Raw genomic sequence first — 23,380 nt, 5'->3', positions numbered from 1 at the left:
CAGCAGATTACACTTTCTTCTCAAGTGCGCATGGAACATTCTCCAGGATAGATCACATCTTGGGTCACAAATCAAGCCTCAGTAAATTTAAGAAAACTGAAATCATATCAAGTATCTTTTCTGACCACAACGCCATGAGATTAGAAATCAATTACAGGGAAAAAATCGTAAAAAACACAAACACATGGAGGCTAAACAATACGTTACTAAATAACCAAGAGATCACTGAAGAAATCAAAGAGGAAATCAAAAAATACCTAGAGACATATAACAATGAAAACACGACGATCCAAAACCTATGGGATGCAGCAAAACAGTTGTAAGAGGGAAGTTTACAGCTATACAAGCCTACCTCAAGAAACAAGAAAAATCTCAAATAAACGATCTAACCTTACACCTGAAGGAATTAGAGAAAGAAGAACAAACAAAACCCAAAGTTAGCAGAAGGAAAGAAATCATAAACATCAGAGCAGAAATAAATGAAATAGAAACAAAGAAAACAATAGCAAAGATCAATAAAACTGAAAGCTCGTTCTTTGAGAAGATAAACAAATTGATAAACCATTAGCCAGACTCATCAAGAAAAAGAGGGAGAGGACTCAAATCAATAAAATTAGAAATGAAAAAGGAAAAGTTAAAACAGACAACACAGAAATACAAAGCATCCTAAGAGACTACTACAAGCAACTCTATGCCAATAAAATGGACAACCTGGAAGAAATGGACAAATTCTTAGAAAGGTATAACCTTCCAAGACTGAACCAGGAAGAAACAGAAAATATGAACAGACCAATCACAAGGAATGAAATTGAAACTGTGATTAAAAATCTTCCAGCAAACAAAAGTCCAGGACCAGGTGGCTTCACAGGTGAATTCTATCAAACATTTAGAGAAGAGCTAACACCCATCCTTCTCAAAATCTTCCAAAAAATTGCAGAGGGAGGAACACTCCCAAACTCATTCTGTGAGGCCAACATCACCCTGATACCAAAACCAGACAAAGACACTACAAAAAAAGAAAATTACAGACCAATATCATTGATGAATATAGATGCAAAATTCCTCAACAAAATACTAGCAAATAGAATCCAACAACACATTAAAAGGATCATACACCACGATCAAGTGGGATTTATCCCAGGGATGCAAGGATTCTTCAATATATGCAAATCAATCAATGTGATACACCATATTAACAAATTGAAGAATAAAAACCATATGATCATCTCAATAGATGCAGAAAAAGCTTTTGACAAAATTCAACACCCATTTCTGATAAAAACTCTCCAGGAAGTGGGCATAGAGGGAACCTACCTCAACATAATAAAGGCCATATACGACAAACCCACAGAAAACATCATTCTCAGTGGTGAAAAACTGAAAGCATTTCCTGTAAGATCAGGAACGAGACAAGGATGTCCACTCTCACCACTGTTATTCAACATAGTTTTGGAAGTCCTAGCCACGGCAATCAGAGAAGAAAAAGAAATAAAAGGAGTACAGATTGGAAAAGAAGAAGTAAAACAGTCACTGTCTGCAGATGACACGATACTATACACAGAGAATCCTAAAGATGCCACCTGAAAAGTACTAGAGCTAATCAATGAATTTGGTAAAGTTGTAGGATACAAAATTAATGCACAGAAATCTCTTGCATTCCTATACACTAATGATGAAAAATCTGAAAGAGAAATTAAGGAAACACTCCCATTTACCACTGCAACAAAAAGAATAAAATACCTAGGAATAAACCTACCTAGGGAGACAAAAGACCTGTATGCAGAAAACTATAAGACACTGATGAAAGAAATTAAAGATGATACCAACAGATGGAGAGATATACCATGTTCTTGGATTGGAAGAATCAATATTGTGAAAATGACTGTAGTACCCAAAGCAATCTACAGATTCAATGCAACCTCTATCAAATTATCAATGGCATTTTTTATGGAACTAGAACAAAAAATCTTAAAATTTGTATGGAAACACAAAAGACCGCAAATAGCCAAAGCAGTCTTGAGGGAATAAAACGGAGCTGGAGGAATCAGACTCCCTGACTTCAGACTATACTACAAAGATACAGTAATCAAGACAATATGGTACTGGCACAAAAACAGAAACATAGATCCATGGAACAAGATAGAAAGCCCAGAGATAAACCCATGCACCTGTGGTCAACTAACCTATGAAAAAGGAGGCAAGGATATACAGTGGAGAAAAGACAGCCTCTTCAATAAGTGGTGCTGGGAAAACTGGACAGCTACATGTAAAAGAATGAAATTAGAATACTCCCTAACACCATACACAAAAATAAACTCAAAATGGATTAAAGACCTAAATGTAAGGCCAGACACTATCCAACGCTTAGAGGAAAACATAGGCAGAACACTCTATGACATAAATCACACCAAGATCCTTTCTGACCCACATCCTAGAGAAATGGAAATAAAAACAAAAATAAACAAATGGGACCTAATGAAACTTCAAAGCTTTTGCACAGCAAAGGAAACCATAAACAAGATGAAAAGACAGCCCTCAGAATGGGAGAAAATATTTGCAAACGAATCAACGGACAAAGGATTAATCCCCGAAATATATAAACAGCTCATGAAGCTCAATATTAAAGAAACAAACAACCCAATCCAAAAATGGGCAGAAGACTTAAATAGACCTTTCTCCGAAGAAGACAAACAGATGGCCAAGAAGCACATGAAAAGCTGCTCAACATCACTAATTATTAGAGAAATGCAAATCAAAACTACAATGAGGTACCACCTCACACCAGTTAGAATGGGCATCATCAGAAAATCTACAAACAACAAATGCTGGAGAGGGTGTGGAGAAAGGGAACCCTCTTGCACTGTTGGTGGGAATGTAAATTGATACAGCCACTATGGAGAACAGTATGGAGGTTCCTCAAAAAACTAAAAATAAAATTACCATATGATCCAGCTATCCCACTACTGGGTATATACCCAAAGAAAACCATAATTCAAAAAGACACATGCACCCCAATGTTCATTGCAACACTATTTACAATAGCCAGGTCATGGAAGCAACCTAAATGCCCATTGACAGACGAATGGGTAAAGAAGATGTGGTATATATATATACAATGGAATATTACTCAGCCATTAAAAGGAACGAAATTTGGTCGTTTTCTGAGACGTGGATGGATCTAGAGACTGTCATACAGAGTGAAGTAAGTCAGAAAGAGAAAAACAAATATCGTATATTAATGCATATATGTGGAACCTAGAAAAATGGTACAGATGAACCAGTTTGTAGGGCAGAAATTGAGACACCGATGTAGAGAACAAATGTATGGATACCAAGGGGGGAAAGCGGCAGGTGGGTCGGGGTGGTGATGTGATGAATTGGGCGATTGGGATTGACATGTATACACTGATGTGTATAAAATTGATGACTAACAAGAACCTGCTGTATAAAAAAATAAAATTAAATTCAAAAATTAAAACAAAAAAAAAACTAAACTAAAAAGGAATCCAGACACAGACCTTCCATCTTTCACAAAAATTAACTCAAAATGGATCAGAGACCTAAATATAAAATGCAAAATTTTAAAACTCCTAGGAGACAGCATAAGAGAAAATCTAGATGACCTTGGACAAGGCAATGACCTCTTATACACAATACCAAAGGCATTATCCCTAAAAGAAAGAATTGATAAGCTGGGCTTCATTAAAATTAAAAACTTCTGCTCTGTGAAAGACAACATAAAGGGAATGAGAAGACACGCCAGAGACTGGGAGAAAATACTTGCACATGACATCTGATAAAGGACTGTTATCCAAAATATACAAAAAACCCTTAAAATTCAATAATTAGAAAAGAACAACCCACTTAAAAGTGGGCAAAAGACCTGACACCTCACAAAGATACAGAGATGTCAAGTTATTGTATGAAAAGATGTTCAACAGCATACGTCATTAGGAAGTTACAAATTAAACAACAGTGAGATACCATCCTATAAGATTAGAATGGCTAAAATCCAAAACACTGCCAATACCAAATGCTGATGAGGATGTGGAACAGCAGGAACTCTCATTCATTGCTGGTGGGAATGCAAAATGGTATAATCACTTTGGAAGACAGTCTGGCAGTTTTCTACAAAATTAAGCACATTTTTACCATATGATACAGCAATTGTGCTTCTTGGTATTTACCCAAATGAGCTGAAAACTTATGTCGACACAAAAACCTGCACATAAAAATGTTTATAACAATTTCATTCGTAGTTGCCACAACTGAGAAGCAATCAAGATATCCTTCAATAGGTGAATGGATAAAAAAACTGTGGTACCTCCAGACAATGAGATATTATTTGGCACTAAAAAGAAATGAATTATCAAGCCATGAAAACACATGGAGGGAGCTTAAATGCATATTACAAAGTGAAAGAACCCAATGTGAAAAGTCTACAAACCATATGATTCCAACTAGATGACAGTCTGGAAAAGACTGTTAGGGACTAGGGAAGAAGGATGGATGTGAATAGGCAGAGCACAGAGGATTTTCAGGGCAATGAAACTGCTCTGTATGATATCATAATGGTAGATATATGTCATTCATTTGTCAAGGCCCATAGAATGTACAACACCAAGGTGAACACTGATGTAAACTATGGACTTTGTGTGATAATGATGTATCCGTGTAGGTTCATAGAGTGTTAACAAATGTACCTCTGTAGTGCAGGACCTTGACAGTGCGGGAGGCTGTGCATGTAGGGGGACAAAACTCCGTACCTTCTGTTCAATTTTGCTGAGAACCTAAAACTACTCTAAAAAATAAAGTTTATTTTTAAAAATGAAGCTAAGAGTACTTTTTCTTTAGGTTGCTGTGAGAATTAGATCTACTATACATAAAGTATCAAGTGCAGGGTCCTGCCAGCACATCACAGTTGCCCGCTAAATCTGGACATGAAAGGTATTCAGTATTAAATCGATCTTCAAACACCTTCCTTTTCCCTTCGATTCATATTTTATAAAGTCAAATTCCCTTGAGAAAATTTTCTCTAGACTCCAAATTTCCCCATAGCTAAGGAATATCCAACTGAAATGTCCTCATCAAGACATGATATTGGTTCTTTTCCATCTATATTAATGGATCACAGTGGTAGTAAAAGCCCATAGCTTGACACCTAACTGTGGAAGCTGCTCTTGTCTGTAATCTCTGCTTGAGAATTAGATAGTTTTTTTTGGTTTTTTTTTGTTTTTGTTTTTTAATAATCCTGGAACCTTAGTTGTCATTGATTAAAACAACTGGATGCATTTTCCAGCAGTCACTCTAAGACCCTTGGCAGGTTATTAAGCCTCTCTATATCTCTTTTCCCACCCTTTTGAAATGAGGTCATGATACTACTCTCGGAAATAAAAATAGATAGCAGTAGGACATTAACTGCCTATGGGACTCTGGAAGAGAGACTGAGAAACTACCAGCCAGGCTTGGTAACCCTAAGAGCTTAGCAGTATCTCTACAATGTCATAACTTTCCCTATAGTAACATTCTAAACTGCCTATCTCCCTACAGTCTTTAGCAGTACAGTGCAGTGAACAGACAATGTACTTTCAAGCTTGACAGATGTGTCCATTCCTGTGTGACCTTGGGTACATAAATTCTCTGAGCCTTGGTTTCCTTATTTGCAAGCTGATGATAATAATACCTATTCCATTAGGTTTCTATAAATATTAAAGAAAAATAATGTTGCTGAGTTATGTTCAATATTCTTTTTTTCCTGGATAACTAAAATCAGAGAATCCTCAGGTATGTTGTTCTTTTTTTTTTCAGACAAATAAAAAGGAGGGAGCCAAATGATTATCACTAAGATTGAAGTCAAGAGAAGACAATTAAAAAAAAAAGAGGTGACTCCGTTGAATTCCTGAGGTCATAAGATCAGAATAAAAGGGTACAGATAAGAAATGTCCATCTGGTTAGTGACCTGCAATATGGTCTTCCAACACAGTGGCAGCAATTTAAGCAAACTTTCAATTCAAGAACTTGGTGATTCTGAGTCACTTCCTATAATAATACCTGAATAATACACTCCTAATCTCTGGAACCTGTGAATTTTATAATATGTGGCAAGGGGGACTTTTTGGATTCTGGTAAGCCAAAAAAAAAAAAAAAAAAAAAAAAGCAGAGACTGGAGTCATGTGCTTTGAAAATGGAGGAAGGAACCCGAAGTACTGACAAAAGAATAAAGCCTAGAAGTTTAAAAAGGTGAGGAAACACATTCTCCCTTCCAGAGCCTCCAGTCCCACCTACACCTTGATTTTTAATCCAGTGAAACAGATTTCAGACTTCTGAACTGAACTGCAAGAGAATACGTTTGTGTTGTTTTAAGCCACTAAGGATTTGTTACAGTGGCAACAGGAAACTAATATAACTTTCATTTTGGAACACAGTTCAACACAATGAAACATAAAGTCCAACAAGCAAAGCAAAGCAAGATGGTTAGGGATATACACTTAGGGCTTTAAAAGATCATGAACTCTGACTTGATCATGCAGATTTCTCAGAACAGAAGGAACGTTCTCAACCGGCAGTCAAGTGTGGAGTAAGAAACACTGATAGGACCTGTATTACCTAAAGACAGGAGAGCATGCTCTGTAAAGTTAGCCTGTGATAGATAATTGATTTCATTTGTTTTAGCTGGAGCTTAATTTGAATTGTCTACATCAATAGAATAGCTCATACTGATTTCTTTAAAATTTAAACGAACCTCCTGGGTACCTTCCAGGTTTATTAAAGCTGAGATGAATATTGTTCTTTTATGTTTGCAATGAAAGGTACAGACAGCGAATTTGGGACTTTATAGCTTGAGGTTAAAATATGGTTTGCATGTACAAATATTAAAAGCTAGTTAAATCTATTCACTTTTCCTCAACGGAATGCTTATCTTGTAAGGACCAGCTGCTTTGCACCAGCATGAAACATACCTCATCTCCTTGGCTTGGAATCCTACACCCTAACATTTCCAAAAAGTTGCAGTTCCTCAAATGCACCTTACATTCTTCCCTTCCATGTCTTTGCAAGTACCATGCTTCCTCCTTGAAAAGTTTTCTGTTCCTTCCCTCAACCCCCCATTATTAGGATAAAGGATGCCTACTCATTCGTTAGGCTCCAAACATAAAGCATCACCAACTCCATGAAGCTTCTGTGAATTCAAGCTCAATATCCCCTTCTTTGGGTCCCACGGTATACCACACACAATGCTGACTTCTGCTTCTCCTCCACTTAGCGCTATGGATTGTCTGAACACCACTAGCCAGTAGGAAGAGGCAGAGAAAGAAGTCTAGGACAAAGGTTGCCACCTGCAGGAGTGAGACACGTATGTTTGGGGGTTTATAGAAAAATTCATTTAATGAAGAATCACACGAGTTGGCCCAACGATGCAAGCTCTTGATCCCTTAATTCACGTAGTCCACTATTCTTCCAGTATCCTTGTTTGGTCTCTTACTCCACAAAGTTTTACTAACATCTATATATTTTTTTTAGATTTACTAACTGTTCATTTTATTTCTGCCGACTAACACTGACAGCTGCCTCTCCTCCTATAAAATAGAATTCCCCACTGAATTCCTCCTCTGATCAGTACCATCCACTCAACATTCTTCTATCTTTTATATATGTTTCAAAGCTTTTCACCTTCCTTGATAAAAGTTCTACCTCATTACTTTCCAAATCCATACACTCTGATCAGAACTTCTCTCATTTCTCATTTGACCATTATTTCTGATTAATAACCTGTTAGTCTAAAATTCAGCTTATAGCTCACAGAATTTAGGTTGGTCCATATATGGCATGTTTATGCACAATATTGGAAAACTCATCTTTAGCTCATCTGTGTTAACTTTCCTATTTTTGCTTTACCATAAATTCATGGATAATTCATAAGATTCAATTTAACTCTATTGACTGTAATTGTTGTTTCTTGTTTTCGAATTATTATTCTTTGGCCACTAGGATCACATGGTAACTCTATATTTCGTTTTTTGAGACATCTCCATACCATTTTCCACAGTAGCTGCACCAATTTACATTCCCACAAATAGTATATGAGGGTTCCCTTTTCTCCACATCCTCGCCAACATTTGTTATTTGTGTTCTTTTTGATGATAGCCATTCTGACAGGTGTGAGGTGATATCTCATTGTGGTTTTGATTTGCATTTCCCTGATGACTAGCGATGTTGAGCATCTTTTCATGTGCCTGTTGTCCATCTGCATGTCCTCTTTGAAAAAATGTCTATTCAGTTCTTCTGCTCAGTTTTTAATTGGGTTGTTTGTTTTTTTGAAGTTGAGTTGTATGAGCTGTTTACATATGTTGGATATTAACCCCTTATCGGTCAGGTCACATCATTTGCAAATATCTTCTCCCATTAAGTAGGCTGTCTTTTCATTTTGTCAATGGTTTCCTTTGCTGTGCAGTCATTTTTAACATGCATTCCCAATATTTTAGAGTAATTGAGAACCACAATATCTAACATCCACAATGTTGTAAAATTATAATTTCTTTGGTGGAGAGTGTAAATTGTCAGAAAAACTGAGACTACAAAACAAGGGAAATTTTTAAAATGCTGACAGTTTAGACGTTAACAAAGTAGTTTAACAAAGGCTCTGACTTCATTGTTTCCCAAAAGATGTTTTTTTAAAGCTGGTTTCAAGTCAAGATTTAACTGTTAATATTTTGTTATAAAATGTGTCTGTGTTAAGTCTCTCCTTGCAGGCAACAAGAATCCTTGCAGTTCTTATTTGCACAAACACTGGAAACTAGTTGGATTAAAAGATATTCTTGAGTGGTTTCATAGCTGAATCAAGTGGGGACATAGCATTGTCGCTGATAAGTTGTTAAACATCATCTAACCGAACTGTGTTTATAAAAGGTGCATGTGGTCACTGTGGCCTGGCTAGTGGTTGCATGTGTAACATTTTTTTTTAATTAAGAGATTCATCATTTTCAAGAAAGCTCATTCTTCCCTAAAATACTAAACTGAGATGATCTTAGCACAGTTTAATGAGAATATTATTATATATTATGCTTTATTTGGTATCATAGTATTTTATGTTTCAGGCACACATTTGTATTATGAATAACAAATTTGCTGAATTAGAGCTAATAGAGAGTGGGAGTGGGTAGGCAAGAAGAAAATATACCCAGAACAATAATTACCAGGGTTCTTTTTCTCAAAACTAAAATTTTGGAAGGGAAAAAATGACATTCGGAGTCATTTTAGAGTTTACCTGTGAAGCTGTGACTCTGTCTGCCCTGGGTCCTCTTACTGTCTTCCTCACACTGAACTCTTTCATGAGGACCAGTAGTCCCAAGTCTGGGAGACAGGGCTCAATGAATCTCCCAGAACATCTACCTTATGGTTTATAGATTACCTTCCTGCTCTTGTGCACGCTGCCTGGACTCTGCCCCAGCTGGTTTTTCACCCTGGTTTGATGACTGCACCCTTCAGAGGAGGGCAGGATGTAACAATGGGGATATATACTTCCTGGCCATCAAAGCGTCCATAAAAATTGTAGTTATTCTCCCTTACAGGGAGTGTCCCTTTGCAGTTGGTCCTCCTATGCTTTGTCTTAGATTCAGCACAAGATCCTCTTGAAACTGGTTATGTGGCTACTGGGCTTACAAAGATGCTGCCAGCAGTACAGTCATCCCCCACTTTCTTGTCTTTTTGAATCATTCTAATTATCATCTTGTCCAAACCCTGCAGACAGATCCTATTAATTTACTGCCACCCCTTCCTACCCCTTCCCATGTATTGGAGACTCTCCACTTGTTCTGAAGTAATTACAAATCTATTCATTGAAGTAACTCCTTGCAGGTTTCTTTATGGACATGAAAGCTACATGCATTTCCAAAACCAAATCTGTATTAAACCAAACATATATGGCCTGAGAGAGACTATTCCTGTGAGAATTCCAGATGGATTCATTCCTGAAGTATCTACATGCAAGTCATTCGCATCTCTGGCAGCTCCTGTTAGTTGAGCTGGGACAACAGTCTCTCTTCAGTGATCAGCTCATACCCTGCTCAAACACCGAGTTACTCATGCCAAGATCTAATCATACATGCTAATCCAGATGATTTCAGGTTTCCAGGACCAAAGTAAGGGACAAAGCGTCAATAAAAGGCTGCTGAAATCAATGATTTCCCAAATTATACAGGAGTAACATCAAGAACTGTTCAGCCCTTCTATATTCCCAGGTCCATTCCAGGTACCAACCCCAATGGGAAGAATAGGCAAGAACACATAAATATATATTTTCCCTGACTTACTGACTCTCCATGTAAACAAACCAGCAGGAGGAATTAAAAGGAGGCACTATTTACAGCAGCCCTCCAGTGGTCAGACAAGTTAACCTTTTAGTGTATCATTCACATTATCCACAGCCAATATTCTGTGGCAAGTTTCTCCTAAATCTTTTCTGACTTTTCACCAAAGGAGAGTTTCCTTTATCACATGACTCCAGTCTCTTGTATACTTCACTGGCACCTCATCTATCTTATTATAATATTATCATCCTAAGATGGAGGACACAGGGCCAGGGCAATCAGGAATGGTTGTAATAAGGAAGAACAAAGCTGACTCCATATTAGATCTGTTTCTTTTACTTAACCTTTGTATTCTACTGTTTTTGTTTAGAGTTAAGAATGTTGCCTATAGCCTGAAATGTACAGGATAGCCCATTTTCACCCTCTGACCTTTAAGGGTATGACACTTTTCCATTCATACAGAGATAAAAAGTTGCAGAACAGAGAATAACACTTGTCTTGTTGGAGGTTTACAGGAACATCGTGATCTGACCTGCGTGGACAGCTGCAAGGACAAAGGATTCTGACACCAGGAAGTTTGCAACAACGAACCACACCCCTCCCTCACCTTGCCTTTAAAAATGCTTTGCTGAAACCCTTCTGAGAGTTTGGGGTTTTGTGGTGGGGCATGAGCCACCATCTCCTTGCATGCTTCTGCAATAAACCTTTCTCTGCCCCAAACTCTGACATTTCAATTGGTTTGGCCTCACCGTGCATCAGGCACACGAACCTGCGTTCGGTAACATGGTGTATGACAATTCAGAGATTATGGAATTCTTAACTCTAGTTAGTAAAACTTTGTGACCTTGTTCCCTTCATTCACACAGTTTAAAGAATATAAGACATCCTGTCAGCTTTGTTTTTATCTGTCTTTCTCCCAGGTCTTATTAACCTGTTCATTTTTCTTAATTTATTACCTTAATTCATTGTATTTCTACTAGATAAATTTAACGCCCTTCTTTCCTACTACAAAAGAGATTCCCTCTTCAAATTTCCTCACTGATCAATATAGTACAGCCAAATTCTAACCCCAATTGAGCATCTGTTACAATTTGTGTGCGTGTGTTACTCGTCTAGGAACAACTTGTAAAGAAGGATTATGCCTTATTCTTTTTTATATAAATAGAATAATGTTCAAAATAGATGTTAAAAATTTTAGTGTATTAATTAATTAAATGACCAATTTTCTAGAACTTTGGGAGTGGATGCAATGGTGGCAAAAGATCCTAATGCGAAATTTATACAAGGTAAAATATTTTCACAAATTCAGGGATGCAAAAAAATTACTTTACTTTTCTACTTTTTATTTTTAATAAGTTTATTTATTTATTTATTATTTATTTTTGGCTGCGTTGGGTCTTCATTGCAGAGCACAGGCTCTAGGCACACGGGCTTCAGTAGCTGTGGCACCCGGGCTCAGCAGTTGTGGCTCATGGGCTCTAGAGCGCAGGCTCAGTAGTTGTGGTGCATGGGCTTAGTTGCTCTGCAGCATGTGGGATCTTCCCGGACCAGGGCTTGAACCCGTGTCCCCTGCATTGGCAGGCAGATTCTTAACCACTGTGCCACCAGGGAAGCCTACTCTTCTACTTTTGAACTTGATTTTTTTATCTCAAGTCCCCATGTGGCTGAAGATGAAGAATGACTTTGGTCCAGTTCTTCTTGTTTTTCTCCCCAATGAATTCAGAATTTGAATGACAGTTCAAGATTTGCTGAGTTGCATCTAAGTTGTGGGAGGAAAAAGTGAGGGACTTTCAGAGGCAAACAGTGTCTGGACCTGAAAATATTCTGTCCACATGGATGTTCACTGAGATATAGATAATATGATTTTTTGCCTGCTGTCACCTGCTCACTCTGGCATCTCCAGAGATGTCTGCATTTGCATCTGGTCAATGGTTTTTAAGTTCACCCTGGCATTGAACTCTTCCCCTCATCCTGACCAAGAACTCTCTAAGGCCCAGCAAACCAGAGCAGCCCATGTCTGCTCTGCCCAGAGCTGTACAAGGTGGGGAAGGGTTGGAAGGGACATCAGTGTGCAAGTCCCTTTCATATAGGGACAGACACCAGCCCCTAGTGATATTCCTCTCTTTTAGGTGGAAGAGAAAGAATTAGGGGATGACAGTGGATGTTTCAAGGGGAAAACCATCTTCTCTGTACGAATAAATTTCTCATCTTAACCTTTAAACAAAACTAAGCGAAATTTCTTTGTTGTGACATTGCTTAGAAGCTTTCAGATGCTGGTATACATTATGAATCGCCAAGAGGGGGCGTACCAATGCAGCAAGGATCTAGTTTATTTGAGAAGCTACCCTATTTGGGAAACATTGTTCCAATATGCCCTGCAATTATTGGCGTGTTTTGTTACTTAATCACCAACACAACTCACGGTAGAGATCAGGGTATGAGGTAGCAAGTAGGGCCCCTTCTCCCTGGACCCTTCCCTTTTTTTTCTTTTTGCACAAGAACAGTCCATTTATTCAAGTGTTCTCCAGCACAAGTACATTAGAAAGGAGCTTTATTATATTCTTCTGGGCACAAAGAAAAAATGTGATGGAGGTGGAACTGACAGACTTTCTACATCTGCTGTACGCATGGACCGCTTTAAAATTATTTAATACCAGCTATGTCCCAAGCATCACTTAAACAGAGATACGACAAACATTGGGGCGCAGGGGTGGGGACCCAAGCAGGGCCCTCTCACACATGCCCTCCCAGAACCAGACTGTGAAATGTACATCATTATTGTCAATAAATAGTGAAGCAACCCTAAAAAAAATACAATGGTGAAAGGATGCTGGAACCAGGAAAAAAAAACAAAGTGTCAGAAGAGACACTGAAGAGAAAGGAAAGAGGGCTGCGAAGGGAAGGGTCAGGAGAGGTTGGGTTTAACTTTGCATTCTAATGATACTCTGCCTAGTGATTGTCATCGGCTAGTGGATCTACCTAGCAGACTGTCAGGTTAAGAAATCATTCCCCATACTGCATCAGTAGCAGGAGGCATTAATACTGACAACTCCATGGGTTTACTCTACACTTTGCAGTTATTAAACTTCTTCACCACCGTAACTTCATCTTATCCTTAGAACTGCTAATATAGAGAAGGGATTACTGTTCTTACAGACAAGGAAACCAAGTTTCAGATATTTATCCAAGGTCATCCAGCTGTTAAGTGACAGAACTGAGCTTGAACTCTGACCTTCTCACTTAGAGTCCCATGAGTATTTAATGATAACGGTGTTTCCTTTCCATTCTGAAACTCCAGCAGGGAGTAATCTGTTCCACCCTCCACTGCTGCCAGACAATCACTCTAGGGAGAGCAGTACTCATTATTTTTCTGAAGGGAAAACACAGTGTTAACTCAGACAACATAATTTTATGGTCTGAACGAAAAATCATTTTTTTGCTCCTGTCAAATTCAATTTATATCACAAGACTAAATAAAAATTTTATGTACTGGGTGAAGGAAAAATAGAGAGAAAATGTCCTCAGTGGACAAGCTTAAATTATCTCCCATTTGAAAGAGTTTATTTCCCAGATAGTTTCATCAGGCTTTTTAATTAAGAGCAAATTATTCATCTAGAGTCCGTAATTTGCCAGTGGCCTCTTCTTAACACTCCGGTCTAAGGTGACAGAAATGACAATGGGATTTTCAAATTAAAAACATCAAGCTTTTGCAGATACTGGGCCTTTCAGTTCAGTAACTGGGTCAGGGAAAGGAGGTGACCTAGGTGAAACAATGATATTTTAGCCAAATTTCTCTCCTAAATTTAAGGCTCAGAGATGTTTAAGAGGTCTTAAGTTTGACAGGAAATGACATTGGAGATTGATGACACCTGGCAACATGTATAAACAAGAATATGTATGCAAATATACCAATATATATGTGTGTATATATATGTATACATGTGTGTTTATATAACATAATATGAGCATGGAAAAAATTCAGAAAGATACTTCCTAAGTTGTTAATATGATGTTATTATACGTTATGCAGTAGTTGAAAGTGGGATGGCCGAAAGGTAAGGTGGAAAAGGAGAGGAGAGCAAAAGAAAAAAAAGAATTGAACCCCAAAGGGAAAGCATTTTATTCATTTATGTAAGCTTTTATATAAGTGTGTACAAATCAAAACTTAGGGGAAATAATACAACAGGAGATTGTTGAGATACTAAAGCATTTGAGAGCTCTGAAGAACAAACACTGTGTCAGGCGGTTGCAGAAGATGGAGCTGGAGACCTGGGCAGAGGCCTAAGTAAGGAAGGCTAAAATGCAGAATGTAAAGAGTCGAGACTTCCTCCTGAGGTCAAGGGAAAGCCACTAGAAGGGTGACTGGTTCAAACTCAGGTTTTAGGCAGGTCATACTCTCAGTGGTGTCATGATTAGACAGGGTAGGGGAGGAGGGAACTAATGTCCTAAAAGGTGATGAGTTCCTACACCAGGGCACTGGTAATGGGATTGGTCGGAAGTATAGCATTCAGAAAAAAAAAAAAAAAGGTGCTACAACCATCATTATGTCCCCTACTACTACTTTACGCATTTACTACTATTACTACATTATTACTACCACTATAACTTAACTGTTACTCTTTAATCAGCACTTACTGTGTACCAGGCACTGTGTCAAGAACTGTATTTTTTATTATCTTAATTAACTTTAACAGTAACTCTGTAAGACAGGCACTAGGCTGCCGATTATTATACAAAGCATCATTTGAGGCATGAGAAAATGAACCTCACAAAGAGAAGAATCAAACAGAAACCACAATTTGCAAGACAAACATGGCTTGCAAACCAAGCCATGATGTGCAACAGGAACTACCTACACTCAAAGTATTTTAACACCAACTCATTCATACCCAAATAGTCCCCCAAAAGATCACTGTGTCACAGTGATTTCCCAAAAATTCAAACATCCCCAAGGTAAGATCCCTAATTCTTCCAGCAAATCACCTAGTTTACAAATTCGAACCCTGCCCAGAACATACGTCTTAGTTCATACACTGAAACCACTCCATGACTGACTCCAGCCTCTAAAATCCTCTAAGTCCCATCCCTGATCATTAGAGAAATTCAAGTCAAAACCACTATGAGACATCACCTCACACCAATTAGGATGACTATTACTAAAAAAAAAAAAAAAAAAAAAAAAAAAAAAGAAATAACAAGTGCTGGTGAGGATGTGGAGAACATGGAACCCTTGTGCACTGTTTGTAGGAATGGAAAATTGTGCAACCACTATGGAAAACAGTATGGTGGTTCCTCAAAAAATTAAAAATAGAATTACCATATGATCCAGAAATCCCAGTTCTGGGTATATATCCAGAAAAACTGAAAGCAGTATTTTGAAGAGTTATTTGCACACACATGTTCATAGCAGTACTACTCACAATAGCCAAGAAGTAACCCAACTGCCCGTCTATAGAAGAATGAATAAACAAACTGTGGAATATACATACAATGGAATATTATTCAGCCTTAAAAAGGAAGAAATCCTGTCGAATGCTGCAACATGCATGAACCTCAAGGACATTATGCTAAATGAAATAAGCCAGTCACAGAAAGACAAATACTGTATGATTCCACTTATATGAGCTATCTAGAATAGTCAAATCCATACAAACAGAAAGGAGAATGGTGGTTACCAGGGTCTGGGGGAGAGAAAGGATAGACAATTATGGTTTAAGATGTATAGTTTCAACTTGCAAGATGAAGTTCTGGAGATCTGTTGCACAATGTGAGTGTACTTAACACCACTGAACTGTACACTTAAAAATAGGTGAAACGGTACATTTTATGTTATGTGTTCTTTGCCACAATTAAAAATTCAAAACAAAAAACAAAACACACTCTAAGCCCCTTTCTGTAACCTCCCTCTTTGGAGACTCTACTGAGACTGTCAAGATGCTGCTCTTCCATTCAAAACAAGCTCATAAACCCAGCTCTTTATGAGCAGCAGCCTTCCTTAATAGCCTTGGAGGGACCGTGACAGTATGCCGAGTACACCCTGTAGGTCCCAAGTTCTCGAATGCAGGGGTCAAGAGCATGGGCTTTGCAGCCCTAGCTTGCTACTCACTAGCTATGAAATTTGGGGAAATTTATGAAAACGTCTCTGATCCTCATTCTTTCACCTAGGGACTGGGAATAAGAGTGTCTATTGCATAGGGCCATAAAGAGCATTATATAGGATCAGTGAAAGCATCTGGCATGCTGCCGAGCACCCAATAAGCAGGTGCTTAATCAGTGCAGCTGGTGATTTGCTCCGTGCCCATTAATTCCGTGCCTCCCGCCACTTCCATCATCCTGAATGAAAAGTGGAAAGGACTCCTTCCCCCCTCCACCTGATGTTTCCTTCCTGGTTATTTCCTTAACCACCATCTATTAAGCTCCTGCTAAGTGTCAGGCTCTGAACCATGTATTGGGAGTGTGATACAGAGGTGCTCCATATAAAAGAGTTTCACCTCTGGTAGAAGAGGCAAACATGCACCCAAGCAGCACAAAGAAGTAGACTAGAAGTGTGGGATGGGAGAGGAACTGTTGAGAGTGGAGTGAGCACAAGACCGTCCACCTTCAGGGCTCCAAATTAAAACACCAGACTTATGAAACTGCTTTAAACCCCAACTGCAGGAAAAATAATCTAATAATAATAATATAATAAATTGGTTTGATTCTGAGAGCTTGAAAATAAGCTGGATAAAGGCATCAAAGACAGAACCCATCAGTTTTGTTTCTTCTTCACAAGACCTTTGTTCTTTTAAAAATAATTCCACAGTGTGTGTGTGTGTGTGTGTGTGTGTCCGTGTGCATACGCATACACACACACACACACACAATGGAATATTACTCAGCCATATAAAGGAATGAAATAATGCCATTTGCAGCAAAATGGATGGACCTAGAGATCATCATACTAAGTGCAGTAAGTCAGCCAAAGACAAATATCATATGATATCACTTATTTCTGGAATCTAAAAAAAAAATGATACAAATGAACTTACTTACAAAACAGAAACAGACTCATAGACGTAGAAAACAAACTTACGGTTACCAAAGGGGAAAGTGGGGGAGAGATAAATTAGGGGTTTGTGTTTAGCAGATACAAACTACTATATATAAAACAGATAAACAAAGGGAACTATATTCAGTATCTTGTAATAATCTATAATGGAAAAGAATCTGAAAAACTATATATATGTATCACTTTGCTGTACACCAGAAACTAACTCAAAATTGTACATCAACTATACATCAATGAAAGATAATAATAATTCCACCAGTTCAAATCCTTGTTGAGAAGAGAAGCCAGAAACAGAGTGTGATTAGTCTCGGGACTTTCTCTCTCTCTTCTCCCAAAAGACAGAAGAAGAAAATCAACTAACGGCGTGCACAGTGCTAAATACTTTGATATGATCTCTCATTTCTCTTCATAGCATTTCTGCAAATGGAGTTAGTGTTCTCACTTTTCAGATGATGGAAAAAAGGCTCAGAGATGTTCTACAACCTGCCACTCAGTGTAAGACCTCAGGTTGGTATGACCTGGAATCCTGTGTTTGTTCCAACCTCCCACCCTGCTAGGGCTGTGACAGCTCTTCAACTGCAGGTGTCTTATTATTCTCAAATTCTTCAGAATAGAAGAAACAGATCCAAGGGTAACTTTTTCTGGAGACACTTTTATAAGCTGGAAATGTGGGACACTCAGTGACCCAAAGAATCTTGAATTTGCAAGCTTCTCAAGTTGTTGTAACCAAATAGGTCACAAAAGAAAAGCTGTTATAAATATTGCAGCAAATTAAACTTTCTTTCAAGACAGTTCTGAATTCCATGCCCGTGAATATCTAAGAATTGGGAACTGCAAATGGGTATGCATATAATGGTGTGTTCACATTCACTGCTCATTCTTTCTCCTGCTTCAATGGTGGAAAAGATTAATATATCTTTCAGTTAATACAAAGTGTAATTTATTTCCAAAGCGATGTTTTTCCTTTGCAGCATCAAATCTGGCAGCTCTATGCTATGCTGTTCTGTCAACTGGAATAATGCCTTTAATGAACTTGTCTCTGGAATATCAAATGTGTTATCTGCTGCACAACTTGCAACTCTACTGCTCAGACCCTCGTCATCTGGCCTACTGTCTTCCACAATCAAAAAAATAAGAATCCATTCCGTGGCCCTGACCTCAATAAGGTCTACTAGTTTACTCATGGCCCATCTGTAACTCCGTTACTCTAACCAGTGAGCACAAATTAGGCAGGAATATCTCACCAGCCCTGAAGTGCTCTGACCCTGGACAGACAATATTCTTCAGAACCATTGGATTCATATCGCCTCTCCCCAAGAAGTCGAGCATGGTCCCATGGGATCCTAACGCCCTCTCCTGGGGCCCTCATTAGGTAATGCTTGGATGCTCCAAAACCAACACTTTGGCCAGCAACTAGGCTTTGCCATCCTGCCATATTGCCCCAGTCCTTCATGAGAATTTAATCCGTCTAGCCATTATGCTTCTAAGAACCAACAAAGGCAAGCCAAAAATATCTGCTCTGCCAACCTCAATAATTCCACATACTCATTGCTGAGGTGCTCTCAGTCTGATCCTTTTTCTCGCTTGACTACTACCATACCTCAAGATTTTCCTCTGGCTCCCAGGGCTTGAGCTTTGTTTTGTTGTCTGCTCTCCCCCAGTGAAAGCTCAGGATGCCCAAGGGACTGGGTAAATTTGGTTCATCCAATTCATTTAACAAAAAAAAGCTATTGAATACTTGTATGTTCCAGCATTATTCTGGGTGCAAAGAATAACAAAGAACAGAGAAAAAAACAAAACAAAACAAAACACAATATCTGTTTATCTCATGGAGTTTCCATTCTATGGGGTGGAGCAGATAACAAACCTAATAAAATAACTAAGTTATATAAAGTGGTGGATGCCAAAGAGAAAAACTAATGCAGGAAAGTGGACGGGGGAGGATAATTCAACTGCAAAAAGGGCCCTCAAAGAAGGCCTCACTCTGGAAGTGATACTTTAGCAAAGACCTAGATGAACTGAAGGAGAGGCTGCTAGCTGAGCTGTCTCAGGTAGGAATAACCTGCCGGATCGAAGAGTCATGGAGAGCAGGAGGGTTCGAGTGGCATGGCTCTACCACTGGCTAGGTTAGAGAGGGTCAACATATCATTTATCTCTCTGAGCCTCCATTCTCTCAATGTAACATAGAGACAACAGTAGCTTTCTCAAAGAATTTTTGAGATTTCAATGAGAAAATATACATAAAACATGTCACTTCATAGCAGCTCAATCAATGTTATCTAAATAGGCAGATGACATATAAGTAAACAGAGAGATGGGCAGATTTACAATAGGATGTGACACATTAGAATACGATTGATAGGATAGGATAAGATAGAAGAGGGGAAGACAAGACAGGATAGCTAAAGTTGAGCACATAGGTATATAGAGAGACCACAGATATCCAGGTCCACAGACTCCAACATTATTACTTGGGTCCCCTCAGCTGGGGCATCTAGCTACTGCATCCATAATTAGGTAGGTTTCTGATTTGTGCCCTAGACCTAGCTCTAACACTAAAAATTAGTGTGACCTTGGACAAGTCACTCAGTGTTTCTGCATTTTACTTCCCTCATTATTTAAAGTGAGCAAGCTATGCTGAATAATTACTATGCCTTCTCCAGCTCTCTTACTATACATTTCAATAAGGTTCAGAATTTGATTTTATGGGCTTCACCACATCTAAATAAAGAAGCCACAATTATTTATTCAAAAGGATGAATGTGTCTCCTCTACTTAGAAACAGTGAGCTATTTAATATTTATTGAGCACCAACTATATCCACAACCTCCTTGTAGGATAATAGGAAGAGTTAAAACAAAGAAACATGCAACAGTAAAAACAATTATAAATTTTTTAAACAAAAATACATGGTCCAAGGCCTGAAGATATTATGTATTTAAAATCTACAGTAACCCTGACCTCTTGCACTTGTAAAATTTAGTATTTGAAAATATCTTCTATATCAATTTTCCATACACCTACAAGTGTAAAGTTACCTTAATTTCAAGTTTTTAAACTTTACTCCTGGCAATAAAAATTAATTCCATTTGATTCCAATTTATCTAATAATCACAAAAACCTTTTGAATAACCATTCAAAATATGAAACAAATGAATATGAAAAACTATGCCAGCCCATTTCCCTGACCTCCATGAGATGACATGCTGTAATTTATAAATTTATGACCATTCATTCATTCATATTTGGAAGCAATTACGGAGAAACTAACATGTAAGTATCCACACGCAGGGAACACAGATATGTCAAGGCCTTTGCCTTGGAAAAGCACAATTTTGTGGGAGAGAGAGAGAAAAAAGATTGCTAGCGTATTGAATGATAAATGCATAATCAATGTGAATACATGATACAGGTATACCATTAAAAAAGAAGGTTGATAAATCACCCTTTGGGCAATCAAAGATTTCACAGAAACAATACATTCAAGAAGTTTTAAAGAATGAATGTGTCAGGAAGACAATTTTTCAACAAATGTGTATCACACTCAAAATCAGAAAAAAAAAAGTGATAGTCATTATTTCAAGGTGATGGGAATACAGATAATTATTTTTTCTTTTGGTCCTTTTTTTTGGATTGTGTCCAAATTGTGTTTTATTTCTATCATAAGAAAGTGATGCAATATTAATATTACAAAATGAACTATGTTCTGTTTGTGTTTAAGGTCCTTAAGTTTTATAAAGTTAAAGCTAATTTTTCTCTAATTCATCCAAAGTAATAGCAGTCTGGTGACTAAAAAGGTACAAATATAACCTTTAGTTTCCTGGTAGACAAGTAATACAGTCAACATGTACTAGGTAGAGAACTGTCCAGAAACCACTGCAGGTTCCAGTAAGCAACAGCACCTGAAGAAGGGTCAGACTTCACACAGGTCGAAGTCACTCCTGCCTCTCCACCCCTTATCTTGCATCTTACCCAGTCCATGCCCCTCACACTTCCTGTCACCTCTGAATACACCATGCCTATTGGTGCTCTCTCCTACACTTGCATTTTTTAGACTGTTTACCAGACTTCTGCACATGCTTCAAGACTTACCTTCTGACATTTCTTTTGTGATGCCTTCTACTATAAAAAGAGAACTAAGAATGAGACATATCTGTTAGTTTTCTTCCCCAAAAGAGAATCAAAAGGTCTTAAGAGAGGGCATTTTGAGTTCTAGTGCTACCTCAGCTCACTGCCTTGCCTTGGTGAGCCCTTTGTACATATTACCCCTGCAGCTCTGCTCCTCAATGATCCCTCCCTAATATATTGTGCTATTCAACGCTTGTCTTCCTCACTTTCAACTGAGGATAAGATACTCTCATCCTCTGGCCTGGCCTCATGGATCCCTTACATACCCAGACTCCCCATGAGAACAGAGTCACTGGGCAACTTTAACACAAGAATATCAATTCTGTACAGTGATACTGATTCCATCATACTGACCAGAAGCTTTGTCTGGCTAGAGAATAATTTAGAGGGATTTTAACTGATACCTTGTTATATAGGTCTTCAATAAAAATGGAAAAACTATAGTTATGATTTAATAAGTAAAATTTGTAAAAATCAAAAATCTTTGAGATGTAGTCAACAAACTTTACTGCATTCTTACTATATGCCAGGCATCATACCTCATGGAGCATGTGTTCTAGTGTAGGAGACAGAGTAAGTATTTCCAAATAAAAAGGGGATAAACAATGGGATAAAGAACCATCTCTGGCATGAAAAATGAATACTTGGTATAATCTGGAGAAACTCTTCATGGTTTAATCCATAAATGTCAATCTGACAATACCAGACGTGGCTGGGCACCCCTCCACTATGCTTGCAAGGTGCCCTTTCCCTAATAACACATTTCTTATTACTTTGAAATTATCTATTTATATTTCTATCTCTCTTGTTACTGTGAGCTTCTCACAAACAGGAGTCATATCTCATATCATTTTTTAGGATGTAACATAAATTAATCATCCAGCAATATATCATAAAAGCAAATACACAATGGCTATAAACTATCAAAATCATTTACAGTAGTAGAATCATGTTCCAGCCTCTACAAAATCCATAAAAACCTCTACACATATTGATTAAACATGTAGCCTCAATAGACTGTGAAGAAAGCATTCAAAACAACAAAAAAAAATTGGCAAATACTGACCTAAATTATCAAAGCTGAGTAGAGATAAAAGCTCTCTGGTGGATTCTCTTTGGGCTTTCTCTTCCATACCAGCTTTTAAACTGGAATAGGCTACCCATAAAAATCTACATGAATATGCACAAAGAATGAAAAAAAATACAAGGTAAACAGATGATTCTTCCTATACCAAGAAAGTCATGTTAATTTCAAAATAGGTATATTATTTGAATAAAATTCAAACTTTGTATATGTTTTGAAGATAAACTGGAGACTTCAAAATAAAGTTATGCTTTCATGGGATCACACTGAATGAAATCCCCCAAAAACAGGATGAGGAGGCAAGAAATTGGGAAGAGCCACACTATACTCTGCCACTGAAAAACTCTAGTGAAAAAGCTTAAGATCCTCTGGTCAAAACCCATTCCTCATTTGAGAAAGCAGGTATACCATTTTACTATACCATAAATGATAATTATTTAATAAAAATATGCCAGCTCTAAGTAATATGATTTAAGTTCTTCAATAACAATTTTCTTTTTTAGAACATAGAAAAATCTTTCAAGAGATAATATGATGAAGAACCCAGGAGCAGGACAGGAATAAAGACGCAGGTGTAGAGAATGGACTTGAGGACACGGGGAGGGGGAAGGGTAAGCTGGGATGAAGTGAGAGAGTGACATGGACTTATATACACCACCAAATGTAAAATAGACAGCTAGTGAGAAGCAGCTGCATAGCACAGGGAGATCAGCTCGGTGCTTTGTGACCACCTAGAGGGGTGGGATAAGGAGGGTAGGAAGGAGACGCAAGAGGGAGGAGATGTGGGGATATATGTATATGTATAGCTGATTCACT

Source organism: Eschrichtius robustus, chromosome 11 (assembly GCF_028021215.1).
Source record: "Eschrichtius robustus isolate mEscRob2 chromosome 11, mEscRob2.pri, whole genome shotgun sequence".
In the NCBI taxonomy this organism is placed as follows: Eukaryota; Metazoa; Chordata; class Mammalia; order Artiodactyla; family Eschrichtiidae; genus Eschrichtius; species Eschrichtius robustus.
The sequence above is the reverse complement of the archived record's forward strand: the minus strand, read 5'-3'. Positions refer to the sequence as shown.